This window comes from Strix aluco, chromosome 19 (assembly GCF_031877795.1).
Source record: "Strix aluco isolate bStrAlu1 chromosome 19, bStrAlu1.hap1, whole genome shotgun sequence".
NCBI lineage: Eukaryota > Metazoa > Chordata > Aves > Strigiformes > Strigidae > Strix > Strix aluco.
The window spans coordinates 4,186,550-4,207,116 of NC_133949.1; the positions used below are offsets into that span (position 1 = coordinate 4,186,550).

Here is a 20,567-nt window from a genome sequence, read left to right on the forward strand (position 1 = left end):
CAGCAAAGACCCACAGCACAGGACAGGGATTTTTCTATGGTCATGGGTCATAGACCTGTTGTCCCCCCAGCTCAAGTGACTTTGTCACCAAAACGGGATAAAAGAACTTATGGACACCAATTTGATGTAGATAAGCAGACACTCCTTTATTAACAGCCGGGTGCGCAGGGGAGTTGTCTCACCAAAAACGCACACCTAACTCGTGTAACATGCTGATTATATAGGATACAGTAATACATATTAATCAAGCTCTCATACATAAACATGCTAATTCCCATAACTTATTTTCTTATTCCCACCTCTTTCCGGTCATGCGCACTTGAGTCCTGAAATGAGTCGGGGGCTGCTTTTGCGACCACCATGGACTACTGACCTAAAAGAAAGACCCTCCAATGCCCTTGACTCAAGGACTTTGGCTCACACTGCAATTTTAACATGCGTCGAGGCCCTTTCACAATGCAACTTTTAGAACACCTGGTCTACAGGGCAATAAATCGTCTTTACCGAACAGTCTAACAATGGCACCTCGTCTAGCAGCGTAACTGGCTGTATGGTTACTTTAAACTAAATACAATGTCTCTATGACTACTTAAAACACTACATCACTATCTTTTATAAAAAACAATATTTCTGTGAAATTCCATTTAATTGATTAGTCCTAATCATTCCTTATCAAAATCTCCAAAAATCATCAACTCAAATTAATTACAAATCAGTAACAGTCAGTAACAACTTCAACAATAGACTGAAAGGAAAGGGAATGGTAAGAGGAAAAATAATCTCTCCCCAGGCGGGAGGTTGGAGCACACCTGTCTGTGTATGCCTTACAGAAAAACACCAGGGGATTAGTAAGGTCCAACAAAAGGAGGGTGATTTGACACTGCAGGCTTATGTGCTGGGCACCCTCCAGCCACCCAACACAGCTCTACCAAACCACAGGGACACTCTGCACTGGTTACCCTCAGCTCTGGCTCTGAGAGCTTAGAGACCAGCCCAGGGAATATGTTGCACCCCGAGATGGCTGCAGCCTCAGCTTCTCTCACCCTCTCCCAGACTCCCCACGTGGACTCCAGGTCCCCAGCCTCAAGCACCCCTTGCTCCTTAAGGCAAGCAGATACATTTCTTTAACAAAACCAGGGAAGAGAAATGCTGTGTGAGCAGAGCAAGCGTTTGTGTGAGAAAGAAGTGCCCTGCTCCCCCCACATGGGGATACCCCCCTCTGCACATAGCAGGACTCAGAGCACAAGGCACAGGAAACACCCAGGTTCGAAGCTCACTCGCCAGCCCCCTGGCATCTTCTTGCCACAGGGCGAAGCCAGCTTTGTTCTGCCCTTGCTCCCCCAAACAGCACCCCCAGCCTCCCCCCTGCTCTCACACAGCACTGGTGCTCAGCCCGGGTCCCCATCCTGCTGTTTGTCTCCTGTGCTCATGACTTGCACCTAGAGCCCCATCCCCACCGCTGGGCTCAAGTGGAGGAAAACCCTGGGGCTAATTCTCACCAGGGCTGGGTTTGGTTTGGCGAGGGCAGGTGGACTCTGCTCTCCCAGATGTACTGACCTACACCTCTTCTGTGCAATTTGGCAGAGCCAGTGGCTCTCAGCTACTGCCTCTGCAGAGATCTGCGCCTGTCCACGTGAATACATCATTGGGGCTTTCAAGAGAAGTTGTCTGGCTGCAAAAAGTGATTTCAGTTTTGAGTTTACAGACACCAACTATCATTGCCTCCTTCACCCAGACGACAGCTTGCATAAGCCCCACTTCCATGAAAACAGGCTAAAAATAAAAATTATCTAAACTTACATAGCTGAGGTTATTTCATAGAAACTGCTTCTGTCTTTGTTCTCCACTTTTTGCCCTTGATGAGATCTTCTGGCAGAGAGTTTCACAAGTTAATTATGCTTTGTGTCAAAATATTTCTCTCTAGCACACCGTTTCTCTCTTTAAATGGTTTTAACCATGTAGATGTCCCTTCCTTCTTCTGCATGAAAGGGTAAATAATCAATACTGAAAGTTTATTTTAAAGCTCCCTTTATCTACTTGCCCCACTCTTTTCCATCTATCATCTCCAAGTCACTAAAGGCTTTCATCCCATGGCTCAACGTCTTCTGTGTCAGCTCTAGCCATTTCTGAGTCAAAACGATCAGGGCTGAATGTGGCATTTGGAGGTCATCCTGCTGGTTTCTACAGCAACATTATGGCATTTGGGCAATTAGTTTCTGTCCCATCCTTCATGCGATCAAATATTCTGCTTAATCCTTGGACTTGCAGGAGAAAAGAGCAACTCTAGAAAATAAGGAGATGGCATTTAGGGGATGCCATAAGAAAATGGCATTTAGGGGACCTGAATGTCGTTGAAGAGGAATGGAACAGAGACTTCTAAGTCACATCGGCCAAATACTCAGGACCCAAATATCTTCAATATCTGTCCATAAACTCAAAAACATTACTACAGGGCTTTTTCTTTCCTATGTAGCTGTAGTTCATTTGACCTTAGCAACAGAAATTAGTATTTCAAATGACTCATGAGTGAATGTCATCTGCTAGCATGTTGCTCCATCAACTAACTCTGTATAACCCCAGTCTTCTCCAACCCTGATTAATATAAATAATCTTGTATTTTGCAGACATATGCCTTCCATTGAACACCCCTCTCCAGATCCTCAGGCATTGCACAAGATACAACATATGCACAGTAAATGATGCTGTATTAGTCCTGATGCACACCAACACTAACCTAATAGCTTCCTTTTATGAGTTCACAGATATTTGCGATGAAGGAAATGCAGTAGATCTCACTCATCTGGGCTTCAATAAGACATATGAAATGGCGCCACACAGTAAATTATTAGCTAAGCCAGAGAAGATGCGACTGGCATATGAAATGTAAAGTTGGTACAGAGCTGCTGGAAAGAGGCATGGTAATTGCTTCAACTGAAAGGGGATGTGTTAGACTGAAGGTGGTTTACCAGTACAGTTCCTTGAGTTTCTGCCTCAAAAATTATTCTGCTTAACATTTCCATTAATGATCTTGGCACAAAAAGCAGGAGAATGCAAAGGAAATTTGCTGATGAGGTAAAATGAGATGCTGTCATCAATCTAGAAGAGGCCAAGATATCACACAGCAAGATTATAATGACCTTGAGGACTGGAGTAATGGAGAATGAATTTGATAGAGCAGCACAGACTGGATGATCATGCTGTTGGGAACAAGTATAACGTTAAGCAGCCGTTCCAGTCTGGGAGGATGTCAGGTGGAAGTGTCTGGGGCAGGGAAAGACCCATGCTACAAATCACGAGACTATGACAAGACCCTGGTGCTATACGACATGAGGAAGAGTCAAATGTGAAGATCTTGGGTTGAGGGTTAGGAAAATGAGAGATTGATCTGTGTGAATGCATCAGAGTCAACACCAGGGGTAGAAAAGAGGTGTAGTGGACACTGCTGGTGTAAGGACATGTGGCTAGAAACTGGCTGGGGATATGAATAGATGGGAAATTAGATTGTCACATGAAAGTAGTGAGTTTCTCATGCAGGTTTCTGACCCAGCTCCAGGTGATATAAAAACCCAGCCATCCCTCAGAGGGATATCAGTCCTACTGCACAACCAGCGTGCTCGAGAAACCAGCCAGATTAGAGGTGTGATCTTCCTTCGGAATTTGAACTGGTTTGTCTTTACAACGGCCTATTCACAGAGGAGTTTTAGAGTCCTATTTTAAAAGGTGTCGCTAACCACGATGTTGGTTTGGAATCACACGTTCTACAAGGCTGTACACACGCCGTCAGCCCGGGGGGACGGCAGCTGCCTGCTCTCTTATTCCCAGGACAAATGCGAGATTCACTTGTCCCCTCCAGGACTGCAGGGGGTTTCAGCGGTTGTGGGATTTGGGTATGTGATTGACTGCTTCGCTCTGAAACTCCTCTGGCCTGCCCAGCTCAACCACTCAGTCTGGAACACTGCTCACCAGCACTTCTTGCAGATTGCCTCCAGAGCAGCCTTTCTGGGCACTCCCCCCTCTGAGAGCTCCTCTCGCTCTGCCCTGAAGCAGCAGGGCTGAGGCAGAGACTTTTGCAGTGCAGACACCCCCATCTCCTAAGCTGGCTACTTGCTGCTTCTGCTCCCCAGGAGTGAATTGACTTTTGCAGCTGCAACCTTTCACTCTTCACATCCCCTGTATTTACCCATCCCAGCTCGCTGCCCTCGCTGCCACATCCCCAGGCATACGGCCACCGTCACCGCAGTGCCTAAGCACTTCAAATCTCCTTTGGGATCGTCAGGGGTTTCTATTTCTCTCTTTTTGGTTTCCTCCTGCTGTGAGTCCCTCAGAGCTTCCTGGGCTGCCTCTCTGCTGAGTCAAAAGATTTTTATAACGCTATTTCAAATTTTCAGGCTTTTTCTATTGACTTCTTCTTTCTCTGGAATCTCCCTTTTGAATTTACTGGCACAAGAACATTTCTGGGGTCAGCTTGTATGCCTTTCCCTTGACTCCTTTCAACCACAGGACATAGGACTGAATCACACTGTAGGCAGGAGTAATTAATGGTCCCTCCAGGTCTCTCACTTCTATCCCCCCAGTCTGTCCACCCCAGCATCCCCCCGCTGCCACGGCCCAGCCCCGGAGCTGTCTCTTGGCACAGTCTCTTCCACTTTTCAGCTGAAGGGGACTGCTTTTTCCTTCCGTGAATTGCCCAGGGAGATCACAGATGTTTATGGCCCAGCAGGGAACAAGCCCTCGCATCCTCATCTTCATACAGCCCACGATAATCTACTGTTAGTGCCCACTCTCCATTAGACTTTCTACTGGCCATATGGGATGCTTAAAAGGGTGAGTGGGTTTTACTGATCACCCCTTGGCTCTCCAGTCAATGAATCAGCATGTGGATGGGAATCAGAGAGTCCTGACCGGTGCGATATTGCTGCCGGTGCACTCTTGTAGTAGCAATTGGCACCTGCTGTTCTCAGCCCTCGACAAACCCACAACAGAAGGGTCCTAGAGAGACCCCGCAAGGTGGACAACTGGCCAATTTCCTCCGTCTCCAAGGCAGCCATACCCAAAGCCCACTGGTACCCTTTGGGTCCTTGAAGTACCCTCTCCGAGGTAGTCTATGCCCAGGATGCACGGGGCCCCTGGGCCACTCACAATGGGGTGTTTAGGCCACCCATTCCCAGTTAGGCTCACTTCAGCTTCCCATAGAGGCAGCTGTTGGGACCCCCCTGTCACTCCCAAAATACAAATGGGTTCTGCCCCTTTATAGCTTGATGGCTTTAGGGTGCATTGGGCACCAGTGTCCCCTAGAGCCTTACACCCCTGTGGATCTGACGTGCCAGGCCATCGGCTCCACATGGTCCAGTAAACCCGGTTGTCCCCTTCCTCCACCTGGCTGGAGGCAGGGCCCCTCTAATCCTGGTCATAGTGTTGGTCACTCGCTTTTGGTAAACATGAATCAGAAGTGTCTTCAGGAAGCTCAGAAGTGAGATCAGCCCTTCTGCTCTGTCTGGGAACTGCCCACTGGAACCTGGAGTGGCGCTTTTCCAGGAGGAATTCCCTTTTGTGATTGTTTTTCCTTGCAGCTCACATATTCGTGCCTCTAGGATTGAAGTGGGTTTTCCATCCCTCTTCCTCATGTCCTCTCCATGGTCACACAGGTAATAAATACCACAGGGTACCCTGAGGCCTGTACCTTCCATATCCTCTCTCTTGAGCAGAGGAACGCCTACTCCTAACAGCTGAGATACGGGCCCGTACACGTGGGGAGTAGGGCAGATCCTCTTGGAATTGTGAGAACTCCCGGGACAGTTTCTCCACAGCTGAGACACAGGCCTGTAGGGAGGAAGAGACATTTCCTTCGTATTGATGGAGTTGGGCAGCCACTTCATCCACCGTTTGTCCCTCGCCTTCCTTCCAGGACATTGCTGCCGGTGAGTTGGCATACGATGGTGGTGCACTTTGTAGAAACATCCACCAAACGGGTTGTGTGCATGGACTTGGTCCAGATCTGTGGGTAACTGCTTGTAATCTGGATCATTACAGATCACCCCCAGCACGGCTAATCCCATCAGGTCCTGGATACCTCTCTCCGTGATGGCCTACTTGCCTGGGTGACATGTAACCTCTTCCTTGAAGGGGTACCTTTCCTTCACACCTGACAGGAGTGGCCTCCTGAGGCTGATGGTTTGTGTCTTTCTTCCAATCACCTTGTCAATGCGTCCTTCCCTAGAGAGGGATCCCACCTGCCTGGCTTTCCTACCCTTTAATTCCACATCACTGGCCCATTGTCCCAGCCTTGGAGCAGCCAGATAACAATGTGCTTGCCTGGATATGTTGTTCTAGTACACTGTCCTTATCTCAATCCACAAAGTTTTACTTTTTTTTTATTCCAATTCTCCCCATCCCACCAAGGGCAGGAGTGAGTGAGTGGCTGTGTGGTGTTTTGTTGCCAGGTGGGTCCAAACCACGACAGTCCTTTTTAGCACCCAGCGTGGGGCACAGAGGATTGAGATAATGGCAAAAATCTGACCAGAGCATGTTAAAACAAATTTGCTAAACACATTTCTTATACTAGTGAAATAGCCACTAGTCACAACGTTGGTTTTTTTGTTCACATGGTGGTGTTATAGAAATTCTCCTCTGTGCTATGTATTCCCTGTGGTGATGTTTATCAGCTCTGGGAGAGGGATCAGGACTACTTTTGCTGTAGTGCTGGGTAATTTCAATTTATGATATGGTTACATCACTGGCCATGTGGTTAAGCTGGTATTTGTGTGTGGCATCGTTGTCATGCCTGTACCTCGGGCGCCTTCTCTCGGAATATATTAGTAATCGCACCCCGTCATTGGGGAAGACAACGAGGGGATACCTTCTCCTTCAGGCTAATTACAACAGCTTTTGAGAATTGTGCACATCCTTGGAATGATCCGGATCACCCCCTGGGTTCCCATGACGTCTCAGCTCCTGTTCCTGACCGAACTGGTGATGGCTGCAAGCGCTAATTAAGACCCACGCTTGTCCCTGTCCCTGTCCCTCTCCACTTTCTGCGCAGGCGCCACCACAGCTGGGACGTAAGGCCCCTTCCCCAAAAAAAACAACCAAAAGGAATAAACACAGCCCTACCATAATGCTTTGAATCAGGAGTCCCACTCATCCTGTCAGGGAATTAAACCGCTCAGCCAGCCGGGCGCCACCAGCAGATTGTTTCATTTGATGCATTAAGTCCTGGGGATGTTGAGGGTCATCCTCTACGCTGGGTGGTTCATCTGTTCTGGTGAAACACCACACGCCTTCACAAGTGGAGCAGTGCTTGTGGTGTCAAAGAAGGAGATAATCTGCTGCCAATTGATTTTGTGATGTTCCTTGGCGTACGGCTGTTACCTTCTCAGAAGAAAAACCAATGAGGAACGTTAATATCAAAACCACTCAGCATAGTATAATTCTGTAACACAGCTGCTGGGGTTGGCACACCCATGAAACACGCTGTCAGAAGATCTGCAGCTGTTCCCTCAGTGCAAACGGCAGATGAGTTAGTTACAGTAGAGGCCAACCAGATCCAAGTATTTACATGTTGGTCTGGCGGAAATGGATCCAGGGCACGTGCTTGTAGTATGAGACTACAAAGCACAATGAGCCAACCTGTGATAAGGGAGGAAAACAGGAGTGTCATCTTCAGGAATACCTACACCATTGCTCCGGCTCCTTCGGCTAATATTGCTCTGGGTTTCAGAACCTGACGTGGGGTAATTTCCCACCTAGATTGAAGTGCCATGGCTTGTGCTTTTTCAGATTGAACTGTAATTTAATGTTGGGTTCGCAACACCAATAACACTGTTCCAATGTTATCTTCTCTAGAAGAAGCATGGGTATTTGTCAAAGATACCTGAAATACTAGAACTCGAGAATCTCGTATCAACAGAAGATGTAAAATGAGAGGAGAAGTGTGGGCACAGAACCATACAGCATTCTCAGGGGTTGTTACAGGAATCTTCACATCTAGACTAATAGATCGCGGTCCCACCATGCAATCCGTTGGTGTAAACAATTCCATTTCCCCTGTAGTTAATATTTTGGGAGAGATACCATCTGGGAGAATTTCAGTCCTCACCAAGTTTTGTACTGGAGGTGTTGTGATACAATCATAGAGCGTTTGATCATGAATATTGTGTCTGTTTAACCAAAAAACCTGCTTTAGTAAGATGTGCACTGCAATGTGGTAAAGTTTTAGTACTGGTTAGCTTTGTAAATTATTCCTTTAACATCCTGTTCATTCTTTCAATCAAGCCATTAGGTTGGGGATGGTGGGCGACATGGAATGTTCAATCCATCCCTAGCCCTTGAGCCCAGTCTGGTACATTCTGTCCACTGAAGTGTGTTCCTTGGTCCCTTTGTATTTGGTGAGGAGGTCCGGATCAACGAATGAGATATTCTAATGTTACAGCTGTGCTAGGTTGATTAGCATATTTGGTGGGGTTAGCAAAAACCATTCCTGACACAGTTCCCACAGCAGTGCCTCCCCCTTTGAGGGGGCAGGGGGCCAGTGTAATGCACCTGCCAGGTACTGAAGGCCCACTGACCCCGTGTTATCATTCCCCATGGCCTGTATAATGCCCTTCAAAGTCGTTGTGTACAAGCAGCACAATTATGTACACACGCTTTATAAATATGCAGTGACAAAAGGGTTGGTTTGATGGTGAGCAATGTCCCATGGGTGCACAGTATGAGCTGATCGACATCCGCAAGCTATACGTGCATTTATGGCTTGAGCATGCACGTTGGTGGAGGTCATATTGTCTACTTGCCTTTTATTTCGTGGATTAAGTGAATCATCTTTTTGGTGATCTGAGACATGCCTTACTTTTAAAGAATACCTTTGTACACGTTGCCAAATTTGTTGCCATATATCTGCCCCCCATATAGGATATTTTTGTACGTGCCGTCACCTGCCACAGTCCCCACAGACTGTATCATCTGGAACTGCTCCTTCTAATTCAAAAGGATATCTTTCCCTAGGAGTGTATCATTGCGTATGATCACTCAAAGCATTTTTGCAGGCATTAGAAGCTTCTTGCTGTCGCTTGGTCTGTTGCCACACAACCTTCTTCCTAGCTTGTTTCTGCAGAGGGCACATTAATACTGCCAGATGTGGGGTGAAAGTTCTCCAATACCCTAAAAGCCCCAAGAAGGTCTGTTCTGTTTTAGTGTAGTTGGTCCAGGAATTTGCTGGACCTTATTTGGTATTTCTCTCACCTGTCCGTGCCAAGCTATTCCCAAAAATTGTATGGTAGTACTGGGGCTCTGTGTTTTCTTTGGATGAATTGCCCAGCCTCAGGCTGGTAAACGCGCTTTCAGTGATTCAGCAGCTACTTCAATTTCATGTGGTCACTCTGCCATAATCAATAGATCAGCAATACATTGGTAACAGTGACGGTCCCTGACCCTAGAGCTAAATCAGCTACTATTGTTTGGTGGCACATGGAGGGACTGGGTTTGTATCCCTGAGGCAATAGTTGGAAAGTACATTGCTTTTGTTGTCCAGTAAAGGCAAACTGGTCTTGGCTTTCTGAAGCAATAGCTATTGAAAAGAAAGCATTAGCTGTGCCTGGATCCTGCCGGCTATGCCAGATGTGTGATGTGTGGATCCTGCCGGCTATGCCAGATGTGTGAGCTGGCACAGGCAGGACAGGAACAACCACAAAACCACAGACAAAATGCAAAGAGTAAATTTATTTTCGTTACCTTGCCAACCGGCGGATCTGTGAAGCAGCACAGGGGCAGAGGCATGCAAGCGGGGACACAGGCACTAGAGGATTGCCGAACCTGCTGGTTTCACCTGTTCACCAGGGATTCACACAGGCGTAGTTTATGTTACAGAGTCTCTCAGATAAACAAACAACAAAAATTTTAAAATTTATCATCAATACAATTAACTAGTCCTCCACAACCACTCAATAACAGGTTCAAATGCCCATGAGAGGAGAACAACGCATCACTTCCTAGACTTTAGTGACAACCCAAAAAGCTCTATCACTCACGTAACAAATGAGAGCTCTCAACCTCGAGGAACTTCTCGGGGCAGCGTCCCAACCCCATAACCTCAAGGGGTTCCCTTGGGCAGTGTCCTGACCCAAGGGGAGAGTCCTCAACTGCAGCACACTGCTCTGGTGGGGATGAGCTCAAAGTGGCTCCCCCAAGGGACTCCATTTATACCCAGCCCAATCTGAGCTGGGGTCAGTAGCAGTTCCCATTGGCCAAGGGCCCCATCTACCATGAAGCCTGGAGAACAGGGGCCATCAACAGCTGCTACACTTTAGCATCCAAGAAGCCCTATTTTCATCGGGCGGGTGCACCTGCCACAGTTTACCACTGTGCTTTGATCTTTCCCAGAGCAGGGCAGGAATCTCAAGCATGTTCCATAGGTGCCTCTAGGTCTATCACAGGTCTCTGTTATTGAAACACAGGTGTTCTCCTTATCAAACAAACAAGGTTAAACTACAATTAGAAGGATACCTGCATTTTTCTACACACCAGCTGCAGGTCACTTGAGAGTGTTGATAAACCACCTCGCCAGTCTTCCGTTATTTTCCAAGAGTATCCTTTGAGTACCCTGGCCTCTTCTTCCTCCGCCAAAGTGCTCAGAGCCGGGTGCTGTGCAAGGGTCCCTGTGCCGGGGGACTGGAGTCTGCAACGATAGCAACAGCAGGTACCAACCTGTCAGGGATTTTGATGCCCAGGCGAAACATGGCCTGGAAGGTCGCCACATCCTGGCACAGCGGGCAGCAGAACTGACACAAGCCAGACAGCAGCGTCTGTCCCTGGGGCATCGGCATCGTCAGCGTCTGTCCCTGGGATATCAGCATCGTCATCAGTGGTGGGAGATCCCGTTTGCCCCCCTGGAGCTGCATGATGGGGTGATGTCTGTGGGGATGCCATCAGAGGCTGGGGGTGATGCCACCTACCTGGATGTAGAGATGGTGGAACCAGGCATTGGCATTGGCGGGACAGATGAGGGTGTTGTAGCAGGGCTGCCCCTCCCACACCCATTGCACCGGCCTGTGCATCCAGCAGAAGGACCTGTGGGTTCAGCCCCAGCCTCCTCTGCCCCAGCCCCAGTCCCGTTCCTGCCAGGCAGCTACACTTGAACTCTCAAAGAACTGGGAGACGCAGCCCCGCTCGCTGCCGCAGGGGAAGTGGAAGATTTGGGGGGAACTCCAGCTCTGGCAGGTGACTGAGGTGCCCCACAGCCAGCAGATGTGGCACCTCTGGGGATGGCATGGAAGCAGACGGCGCCAACGCTTCAAGGCCTCGGGGATCCCTGGTTCCCCTCACCCAACACAGACCTGTACATGTTGGTGGGGTCTGGCCCCACGAGCGCTTGGGGTTCCCCCAGGGATTTGCCATGTCTATTCCCTCATCTTGTGCCATATTCCCTGGTGATGGCCCTCCCAGAGACCCCTGACCCCAATCCTGAGTCCCAGCACTAGCGGTGGTCTCCTGCTGCCAGCTTTCCCACAGCCACGAGGGTCCCCACTGATGGGGATGGGGTTCCATGAGGGATCTGTGAGTGGACAGCCCAACCCAGGCACTGCCGCTGTTGCTGGCAGAAAACCACTGCCAGGGGCCACATCCCAACTTCTCCCCGGTTTTGCCACAAATACCACTTCTCACCCTGCTCCACCGGTCACAGCAGGGACACAGAGTGAGCTCTGGAACAATGCAGTGCACATCCATTCGTCCTCCCTGATAGTGCTGATTCTTGGTTGGACATGTGGGAAGAGACCATGCAAACCCCAGCCTCCCGCTGCCTGCCTCCTGATCCTTGGTCGGGCATGACTAATTCCTGCAGCCCTGATTCAAGGGAACAGTCTAACTCAGGGAGTTAGGTTATTTCAACGAATTGCATGAAAGTTCAGCTCAGCAAAAGTAGATTTGTGTTTAAAGAATTAAATATAAGGAGCTGATGTAAAGGGAGAGTGAAGGAATTGCTTACGGTTTTGTTTCTTCTGCCGTGGAAGAGCTCTGTAAGCAGCTGACTTTCTAACGCAGCAGAGAAACACAAGAGAAATTCAAGGGGGTTAGGGGAGTGGGGGAAACACAGGAGACCAGAAAAAACAGCTTTACAAATAAAGAGTGTGAAAAACAAAAGAAAGTAAAATCCCGTTAGTTAGGAAGGGGAGCAAGTAGCAAAAGATTCCACCTCTTTTTGGCTCATCTTTGCAGAAACAAAACAAGAGGTTATGGTCAAGTACTCAACACAATCAAAACTTAGTGCACAAAGATGAGAAAATGGAAAAGAGAACAACTAAGGAAGAGGTAGGTAAGGCAGGTGTAGTCAAACCAAAAGGCCCCCCAGATTCCCCTAACTTCCTCCTGAGCCAGGCTGTGGCCATCTCTGAGTCACTGGTGATTAGCAGGACAAACCGCCATGGAGCGGGAGAGGTACCAGAAAGGCAGTGGGGAGCAAAGAGGACACTGGTCTTGCATTATCTGATGCTTTTGGCACTGCTTTGCATGTGTGTCCTTAAGAAAATGAGGGAATTAAAGTCTAAAAACGACATTACCCCCAGGCAGGATCTTGCACATGAGATACAGGAAAAAACACAGGGATTAGTGAAGTCCAGCAAAAGGAGAGTAATTTGACACTGCAGGCTTATGTACTGGGCACCCTCCAGCCACCCAACACAGCTCTACCAAACCACAGGGACACTCTGCACTGGTTACCCTCAGCTCTGGCTCTGAGAGCTTAGAGACCAGCCCAGGGAATATGTTGCACCCCGAGATGGCTGCAGCCTCAGCTTCTCTCACCCTCTCCCAGACTCCCCACGTGGACTCCAGGTCCCCAGCCTCAAGCACCCCTTGCTCCTTAAGGCAAGCAGATACATTTCTTTAACAAAACCAGGGAAGAGAAATGCTGTGTGAGCAGAGCAAGCGTTTGTGTGAGAAAGAAGTGCCCTGCTCCCCCCACATGGGAATACCCCCCTCTGCACATAGCAGGGCTCAGAGCACAAGGCACAGGAAACACCCAGGTTCGAAGCTCACTCGCCAGCCCCCTGGCATCTTCTTGCCACAGGGCGAAGCCAGCTTTGTTCTGCCCTTGCTCCCCCAAACAGCAACCCCAGCCTCCCCTCTGCTCTCACACAGCACTGGTGCCCAGCCCGGGTCCCCATCCCGCTGTTTGTCTCCTGTGCTCATGACTTGCACCTAGAGCCCCATCCCCACCACTGGGCTCAAGTGGAGGAAAACCCTGGGGCTAATTCTCACCAGGGCTGGGTTTGGTTTGGTGAGATCATGTAGACTCTGGTCTGATCTGGGACTGATCTGTGTGAATGCATCAGAGTCAACACCAGGGGTGGGAAAGAGGTGTAGTGGACACTACTGGTGTAAGGACATGTGGCTAGAAACTGGCTGGGGATACAAATAGATGGGAAATCATATTGCCACATGAAACGAAACCTCTGCAAGACTCTGCTCGAGCTCCCTTGGGACCCCTGAAGTTCTTTTTGTCTTGCAGGACTTCTCAGGGCAGAGACCTCTCAGTGCTCATGCACCTGGAATCAGGGCTAGCACAGACCTCCCAGTCCTTCCTGGTGATGAATCTGTCAAGTCAGACAGGGATGTGTTACAGCCCCGGGGGTGGAAAGGGACATGAGGGCCTTGGGTCCTCCATGCACCTTCCTGGGTGCATGCTGACCTCCCCAAGATCATCTCCCCTCCAGGCTCCCATCCCACAAACCCCCAAGCCTCAGGGAGCTGCAGTGGCTGCTAAAACCCAGAGGGCAGGGAGAGTTCAAGGTCTCCTGGGAGAACCCCCCTTGCTGGGTCGTTCCTGGCTGTGTTCAGTGGAGGATGGATGCAGCATGCGGGCGGCTGGCATATCAGGTGCAAGTCTTGAAGGTGGCACACTATGTGCGTTGGGCTCATCACCACTGGGAGGTCCTGCTGGCTACACAGGGACCTCCTTCCCACACCGTGTTCCCAGCACTAGGATGGTTCAAGGAGACCAAGGAGACCGCTAATTTCTCAGCTGCAGAGGTTGAGTGGTCACGTGCTGCACATGAGACCCATGGTGTCTTCCCCCTTTCCTTACTCCAGGTGTGGTTCCTCACACCACCATGCTCTTGGCCCTGTTGGACATGAAGCAAAGAGCCCAGAGCCTGGCAGAGCCTTTCCTCAGAGCCCAGAGCAGGAACCAGTACTTGCACAACTGCTGGCTGTGAGCACTTGCTGCTGGTGTAGAAATAGTCCTTCACATGACTCCGGGGCAGCTTTAGGTGTAGCTGAAGCAGAAGACTGTTGTGTCAGCCCCAACTGGAAGAGCTTAGGAAAGCCAGCTCATGAGTCTATCACTCAGTAAATTGCACATTCCCCAGCTGAGAGCATGGGCAACCATCCCCTTAATCAGCTGTGGAGCCCTCTTCTCTTCCTGTTTCCCCAGAAAGTCAGCAAGAAATTGTGAACAGCAAAGCTGAAAGTCATTGCTAGGATTGCTTGTTAAACGCTTTGCACTCACTTGCACTAATAAAAATCCCTTCAGTCACCCTGGGACCACTCCTAAAACCCAGCAACAAAATCAGGGGAGATGAAACCTGAAAACTTTGGTACTCATCAGTGAAATTCATCTCTAAGATAAAAGGATGTTAGAAAAGAAGACCAGTTCCAAGAAAGCAGGAGGTTTCCAGCCTTTGCAGCTAACATTTCCCAGTTCTGCTTCAAAATTACTGCCAGTCAGGGCAAAAATCCACCCCAAGAGAGCAGAGAGGTGCTGAACTCACTTGGAGCAGGAGAGGCCTGAGAAAAGAGAGCAACAATGAGGTTGATGGATTGGCACAGTGTGGAGATGGTCGTTATGGACAGAGGGCAAATGCAAGGGCAGAGGCAGGACCAGAACAGATTCTTCCTGTGTCTGATGTGAGGTGCTGGCTCAGTCCTGGCTTTTCATAGGGACTGTGGCCAGCCCTGTTAGTCAGATTTCAAGGCAAACGCTTTGAGTTTCCAAAGTGTAACAGAGCTGATGTCACAGCACTTTTGCTTCAGAAATGCTGAAAAAAAGGAAGTAGCAGATCTACGAAATACCAGAATAGCCTTTGTGTGAGGTGAGGTAAGTCTGAGCAAATCGGCATTGGCATGAGGGCTACACTGACCAAGACAGGATGTGAAACGACCCTTGAGCAGCAGGTTCACACTTAGATTCACCAGCATGACAGCAGCACTCATCAAACTCATCTCAGCATCCTCCCCGAAGGACCAGGAAGACCTCAACTCAATTTCCTTTTCAAGGACTGAGACCTTGAGGACAAAGGTGCTCAGACCCTCAGAACAGCTTGGGGACAGTGCAGGCAGCATGGGCAGCAGGCATGCTCTGAGCTCTGTTGTCTGTGCAGGCAGCAAGGATGGCTGGCACCCTGGAGGCTGGTTGTAGATCTGGGCTGGCAGTCCTGGCATCATAAAACACAAAATCCTCAACTCTGTGTTTCCAATATGGAGCTCAGGACCTCCAGACCCCTCCTAACACACCCCAGCATCAGCCAGTAAGGGAAGTGCTTGCCTGGAAACCCGACTTGATGGTCTGAGTCAACAAATAGTGTCTTCTCCCAGAGACATGGGGTGAACACAAGTGCCAGCATGGGTTTGGTACAGGGTGGGATGCAGAAGGCAGAGCAGGGGGTTCCCCTGCCTGGGGAGTGGAGAGGGACCAGCTCTCATGCAAACACGTACCCCCATACCCTTGTGCACACTCACAGTCACAGGGCTCATGGTGTGGTCTGCCCAGAGCCCTCTGGCACTGCCCTTGCCATGAGGTGATGGGCTCCTCAGGATGCCCCAGGGAGCATTTCCCCTTTTTCCACCTCCCTCTTCTCTGCAACAGGCACCAAATTTGCCAGCTCACAGCCTGTGTTTTCTCTGAGTATTTTCATGCCCAGCTCCCAGCAACAACCTGCTGTTCATGAGGCACCACGAGCTCGTCTCCCTGGGATTTCCTCACCGCCCCACGGCCCCATAATGCAGTGGGGACTGCAGGGCAGTGCTGCTCTGCTCCCACTCTCCTTTTCCCCCACCGTGCTACATGGGTCTGCATGGGGCTCTTGGAGATGTCCTTGTGTCTGGGTGTATTGGGGCTGCCTCCCCAGTGTCCCCTTCACTGCAGTGTCCCCACAGGTGGGGACCAGTGCTGCAGGAGGGTCCCCATGGGCTATGCCAGGGACCCTTCTGGGGTGGGTAAGAGTCCGTGGCTTTCCAAGTCATCCTCCCAGGAGCCATCCTCATGAGGCTGGGGGTGGTGGTGTCCTGGGGACCCTGAGGACTGTTGCCTTCAAAAGTACGTGAAGGACCTGAACGAAGTGACTGGCACCACGGGATTGTCACAAACACGTGGTGGTGACATTTTGGGGCAGCAGAGTAACATGCTAGCAGGTACTCAGGCTTTTTTGCCAAGGGACATTCCAGTCTTGGAGATGGGGAGGCTACTCCCATATTGCATATATTCCAGTATTGTAATTATCCTATTGTTCTGGCTAATTTGTGTATGTTTTGCTCATGTCCCAGATTCATGTAGGGGTGCAAAGCAAGGTGGCATGTCTCAGCCTTGTCTCCTCACTACAATAACAACTGCATTTTGTACTGAGCCTTGACCCATCTTTGTTGTCCTAAGGCTGATCCTGGGGCTGGGACTTCTCTTTCCAAGGAGCAGCACCTGTAGAAAGTAAGTTTTTACATCTGCACCACATGCCTCACCACATGGCCCTGCACACTTCTGGGCTAGAACATGCAGCTCCTGGGCTGCATCGCTTCCTTGTTGCACTTGGTGGGGTGGCACTGACTCATCTCCCCTTCTTCTGCCATCACAGACAGAGTGTCCTGCTATGGGACATGCAAGTGAACCTGTTTTGGTGTGCCCACAACTGCTGGCACAGGAAGGAACTGTTACTGTCTATGACAAAATATGTGACAGGTTCAGATAGAGATCTAAGAAACCACAGAGTGATACTGACTCTCCCCCAACCGCAAGGCTGCCAGACCTCACGCTCTGTTAGAGCTTGTAGAGGCAATCGAAACCATGACATTTGCATATCTTTCTGAAAGTGCAGGGTGGCTGCACCTCAGCCCAGCCCAGCTCCCTCTTCCCCCCACCCGACAGGCCCAAGGGATGGCACAATCCCATACAACCATTGCACAGCCCAGCCTTTCTCCTCATTCAGGGGGTTTGACCCTGTGTGGTTTTTGGAGGTGTATTCTGCAGCCCTGGACATCATGGCAGAGATGCCAGCGTGTTGGAAAGATGCCAGACCATTCATCGTGGGTCCATCCTTGCTCCAGGTCAGCTCTTGCAGGATAGTGACGCTCCTCCCTGTTCTCCTCAGCCTACTCTGCACTCCTCCAAAGCTACCCACTGCCTCCCTTTGCCCTCTCCTGCTCGCCACAGTGCAGCTCCTCAGGGAAAGCGGGTGGCAAAGGCTGCGGCCAGCGGCTGGGATTCACCAGGTGTTGCAGAGAAACCTGTGCAGAGATCAGGGCACCATGGGGACAGGGGAGCTGGATGCCAGATGTCCCTTTGCGGCCCTAGACCATGTCACGGAAGACCTGCAGGGGGGACCATCCTGGGGTTTGGCCTCAGATGGAGAGGGGAGCTGCACTGGCCATTTTAGGGAGCTGCATGGACAGGACAAGCCTCAGAGAGGTTTCCCCCATCTGTGTGCGCTGCCTCCTGCAAGTCAGAGAGATTTTCTCTCTGTCCGTTTACTTCCTCTCCCAACCACACATGAGCATCCAAGGAGCACTGGGCCCTCTGCCGTCTTCTGCAGGAAATGTTCCTGGAGCCCTTACCTTCATCTCCATCTCAGTCACAGCTCACCCATCTGCTGAGAAGCCCTGCAGAGCTTCGTCCTGCCTGCCCAAGGGTGGGGCACACAGCCTCGGCAGGCAGGGCTGCTGCCAGCACCGGGCAGGTTCTGGGTGCCATCCTCTGCCTCAGTGCTCATTTCCCTCGGGTCTGAATCCCGCTGTGCTGGGTGCTGCAGGGACAGGTCATGCTGCCCATGCTGGTAGCAACCACCTGGGGAGTGAGGGCCCATTTCAAGCTCCTCTCCACCCTCCTATTCAGCAGAAAACCTCTTTTCTAGGAGGTGAGTGCAGGTGGTGGGGGAGAAGTCTGGTTCTGTTTTTACCCCAGTTGGACTTAGCCCCTTTTCTTTTTTTTTTTTTTTAAAAGTAAAATGTATTCTTAAGTGAAATGTATGGGGCCAAGGAAACAGGCTATGTGTGGTATAAAGGAAACAGGCTATGTGTGGACAAGGGATGGGGGGGATCACAAGCATCACTGCTGCAGGACGCCTGGGCAATGCCAGCACATTGCTGCCCACTGTGACTCCCGCCCAGCCCCTCCAGCAGCACGGCTCCCAGTGCACGCTGCCTAACGGGGTCCCGCTGCCTAACGAGGTCCCCCTTCCTTCCTTCCTTAAACAAAGGGAAAAGTCTCTGCTCCCTCAGAAGGACTCTCTGGAAACTAGAGTCACCTACTCTTTGCAGCTCCAGATGAAGTTTCAAAAGATGGCCCCAGTTGGCTGTTTTCCCCTAGAAAAACAAGATGCAAATGCGACTGTAAAAGCGGTAGGAAAGGGGACTCCAGACACACTCCTCAGCACAAGGGTTCAGACTCCTGTTTGTCCTGGACAGGGAAGGCTCTGCTGTGTCGATCAGCCTGCACCTACACTGTTCTGCTTCTCTCGAGGTCACTACAGGGAAACACTGGCTGTGCACTGGGAGTCAGGGTGGTTGTGTCCATGATGCTGGATCGCCTCTGCCCAGTGTGATGTGTGTCACAGGAGCCTGGTAATGTATAGCAGCACAAATGGGGTCCATGCTCCACCATCAGCAGGACTGAACATCCCTGGTGAACTGCCAGAGGACTTCTAAGTCTTTTCTTGAACCATTGGCCATCATTGCCTTCCCCAAACCTGACTTTGGCGGTGATCAGAGTCCCAGCACAGCCACCTCCTGCTTCCCAGGCCTGGCAGGGATGGGCTCCTCTTGCACAGAGGGTCTTCCCAATGCCACAGCTCTCAGAAAGCAGCAGACATCCCTGCAAAGTGCCCCAGAAAGGCCATGGCATCCATCCCATCTGATCCTCTCCTTGGGCTGTGGGACCCGAGTGTCTCTGTTCCTTCAGGGCTTGGTTGGTGGCCACCAACAGGTCCACCACCATCACCACCTCATCCCTGGTGGTCTAGTGGTCAGGATTCAGCACTCTCACTGCTGCGGCCTGGGTTCGATTCCCAGTCAGGGAAGGGGGTTCCTGTAGCCACCACAGACCCAAGCTTTTTCCTGGGTGGCTGCATTGCCCTTGAGCAGCTCCTGGGGTTCAGCATGAGATTCAGGAGCTCGCACACCCAGTCCATGGGGCTGGGTCAGGGTTAGGTGAATTTTGAGAGGTGGCAGCAGCCTCCTGTCCCCCCACTGCCATCAGACTGCACCCCTCAGCAGAAAAATACCTCAGGTGGAGGCCAGCTAGGAGCCTGTGATGGGCTGTAGGGAGCAGGTGACAGGCTGTAGGGAGCAGGGGGACCAGCTGTGTGGGGTGTGGACATGCTACTGCAGGTTATCTTCTTGTGATAAGGAGAGGTGCGGGCCTGCCATCCCTCCTGGGGACAGGGGCTGCCAGTAAAAGCTCCCGCTGTGAGCAGGATTTGAACCTGCGCGGGGAAACCCCATTGGATTTCAAGTCCAACGCCTTGACCGCTCGGCCATCACAGCAACTTGCACAAGGAGAGGGTCTCCGCAGGAGCCCATGGCTGTCACCCTGCCCCAGGGGACAGAACAGGACCCAGTCCCACCCTGGACATGGGTTCTGCCACCCCAGCCCCTGCTGCACAGCACGGGTGCCACTGCTACTGCTGCCACATGCCTTGCCCAGAGTTAAGGCTGATATGGAAATCAGCATCCCAGCAGTGCTGGGAAAGGGAACTGGGCACCAGTCACAACAACAGTGGTGGTGACATGGGAGAAGGACATGCCCATGTCCCATCTCATCTCCTTGTATCCAGCAGGAAACTTGTCCCTGGACAACCATCTCCAACTTCCTTTCCTAGTCTGGGAACATCCCAGCCTCCTCCATTCTCCTTTCCCCCCAGTATCCATACACATGCCTCTGTGAAAACAGGTCCAGACTTAGCTAACTGAGGCAATCTGACACAGGCCAGGCAGTGTTTTGTCCTACACCTGGCAGGATGATGCTGCAGACTTGTGTGGTTTTCACCAGGTTTCTGCCTGCCTTGGCTTTTGGAAGAGGCGATCTGGAGAAAGGAAGAAAAGGTGGCTGTTGAGAGGAAATCCTGAGATATCCAAACCCATCTCTGGGTTCCCAGAGTTATGGCCAAGAGCTGTGCAAGTCGCTGTGTCACTGCCACCTCATGTCTCTCCCACGGGGATTTACCAGCAGGGAGCAGTTTGGATAGAAACCTCACTGTGTAGGAACTGTTCCTCCGTGTTCAACTCCCAGCCCAAAGGAGTGTCTGTCTGCACTGCCACCCTCCCTGGCCTCTGCCTCACTGGGTGATTTGATTTCTATCCTCCATGGGCCACGGAGG

At 50.8% G+C, this 20,567-nt stretch overlaps 2 non-coding genes across 2 annotated transcripts; one reads left to right on the forward strand and one right to left on the reverse strand.

Moving 5' to 3' along the window:
- Positions 1-19,196: 19,196 nt before the first annotated feature.
- On the forward strand, positions 19,197-19,268 carry TRNAE-CUC (transfer RNA glutamic acid (anticodon CUC)). Its single transcript has one exon. It is a non-coding gene; the product is annotated as a tRNA-Glu (tRNA).
- Positions 19,269-19,652: 384 nt separating this feature from the next.
- TRNAS-UGA (transfer RNA serine (anticodon UGA)) lies at positions 19,653-19,734 on the reverse strand. Its single transcript has one exon. It is a non-coding gene; the product is annotated as a tRNA-Ser (tRNA).
- Between the last annotated feature and the right edge of the window lie 833 nt (positions 19,735-20,567).